Below are 2245 nucleotides of genomic sequence, written 5' to 3'. Positions count from 1 at the left end.
TCTCTGCAGTAAAAGGAGTCCAAAAATTACTTACACGATAATGCCTCATTTTAATACCAGCTCATTGCTGAGACCGCATTTTAATATGTATTAATTAATTAACTTCACAAAAGTGCATTTTCTTGTTACAAACAATGTAACCAGCAAGAATTTAGAAAAATCTAGTCATATGAAATTAACGGTTAAACATTAACAATAACAATAGTAAATTAACAATAGTGAAATAGTAAAAAATAAGAATGTTATTCTTAACTGACTAACAAATGTAAATTCATGTATAGTTCATGTATAGTTCATTCCTGGCAGTGCTACAATCATCTGTGTAAAATCCACTCAAAGGTGTATTCACCTGATTTAGAGCACTCTATAGAGTTTCCCATTTAAACATGCGATTTCCTCATATACCAATGGAAAACAGAAGTCAGATAAGGATATATCTAGGTGGGCTTTATACACAATATAAGTAATATGAAACATGGATGAAACAATTATACAATGTTTTGTCATGGTTTTACTTGATCTTGTTAATGAAGCCATTATTTCCAGACACTCCAGACGCGTGTTTGTAGGAGATACTGAATACCCTCAGTAAATAACAGGAAGAGTTAAGAAAGAACATCAAAAACCACAGAAATGAGACAGAGCTGAACCATGAAAGCCTCCATCAACACAAAGAGTTAACACATCAAACTTCTCTTAAAATACAAACCAGATTCCAAAAAAGTTGGGACACTAAACAAATTGTGAATAAAAACTGAATGCAATGATGTGGAGATGGCAAATGTCAATATTTTATTCGTAATAGAACATAGATGACAGATCAAAAGTTTAATCTGAGTAAATGTAACATTTGAAAGGAAAAATATGTTGTCAAAATTTCACAGTCTCAAAAATCCCAAAAAAGTTGGGACAAGTAGCAATTAGTGGCTGGAAAAAGGAAATTGAGCATATAACGAACAGCTGGAAGACCAATTAACACTAATTAGGTCAACTGACAACATGATTGAGCTTCTCAGAGTGTCAGTGTCTCTCTGAAGCCAAGATGGTAAGAGGACCATCAATTCCACCATTGGTGCAGCAATACCAGAATGGTGTTACCCAGTGTAAAATAGTGCAGCAATACCAGAATGGTGTTACCCAGTGTAAGATAGTGCAGCAATACCAGAATGGTGTTACCCAGTGTAAAATAGTGCAGCAATACCAGAATGGTGTTACCCAGTGTAAGATAGTGCAGCAATACCAGAATGGTGTTACCCAGCGTAAAATAGCAAAGACTTTTAAGTTATCATCATCAACTGTGCATAACATCATCAAAAGATTCAGATAATCTTGAACAATCGCTGTGCGTAAGGGTCAAATCCGTAAAACTACTGGATGATCGTGATCTCCGGGTTCTTAAACGTTACTGCACCTCAAACAGGAATGCCACTGTCAAGGAAATAACAGAATGGACTCAGAAATACTTCCAGAAAGCATCGTCAGTGAACACAACTCACCGTGCCATCTGCCGTTGCCAGCTGAAACTCTACAGTGCAAAGAGGAAGCCATTTCTAAGCAAGCTCCACAAGCTCAGACATTTGCACTGGGCCAGGGGTCATTTAAAATGGAGTGTGGCAAAATGGAAGACTGTTCTGTGGTCAGATGAGTCACGATTTGAAGTTCTTTATGGAACACTGGGACGCCATGTCATCTGGACCAGAGAGGACAAGGATAACCCAAGTTGTTATCAACGCTCCGTTCAGAAGCCTGCATCACTGATGGTATGGGGTTGTATGAGTGCTTGTGGCATGGGCAGCTTGCATGTCTGGAAAGGCACCATTAATGCAGAGAACTATGTTCAGGTTCTAGAACAACATCTGCTCCCATCTAGACGTCGTCTCTTTCAGGGAAGACCCTGCATTTTTCAACAAGATAATGCCAGACCACATTCTGCAGCAATCACATCATCATGGCTACGTAGGAGAAGGATCCGGGTACTGAAATGGCCAGCCTGCAGTCCAGATCTTTCACCTATAGAGAACATTTGGCACATCATAAAGAGGAAGGTGCAACAAAGAAGGCCCAAGATGACTGAACAGTTAGAGGCCTGTATTAGACATGAATGGGAGAGCATTCCTATTTCTGAACTTGAGAAACTGGTCTCCTCTGTCCTCAGACGTCTGTTGAGTGGTGTAAGAAGGGGGGATGTCACACAGTGGTAAATGGCCTTGTCCCAACTTTTTTGGCATTTGTTGACGCCATGAAA

Source organism: Brachyhypopomus gauderio, unplaced genomic scaffold (assembly GCF_052324685.1).
Source record: "Brachyhypopomus gauderio isolate BG-103 unplaced genomic scaffold, BGAUD_0.2 sc50, whole genome shotgun sequence".
Lineage (NCBI taxonomy): Eukaryota > Metazoa > Chordata > Actinopteri > Gymnotiformes > Hypopomidae > Brachyhypopomus > Brachyhypopomus gauderio.
This window is presented reverse-complemented; position numbering follows the sequence as displayed.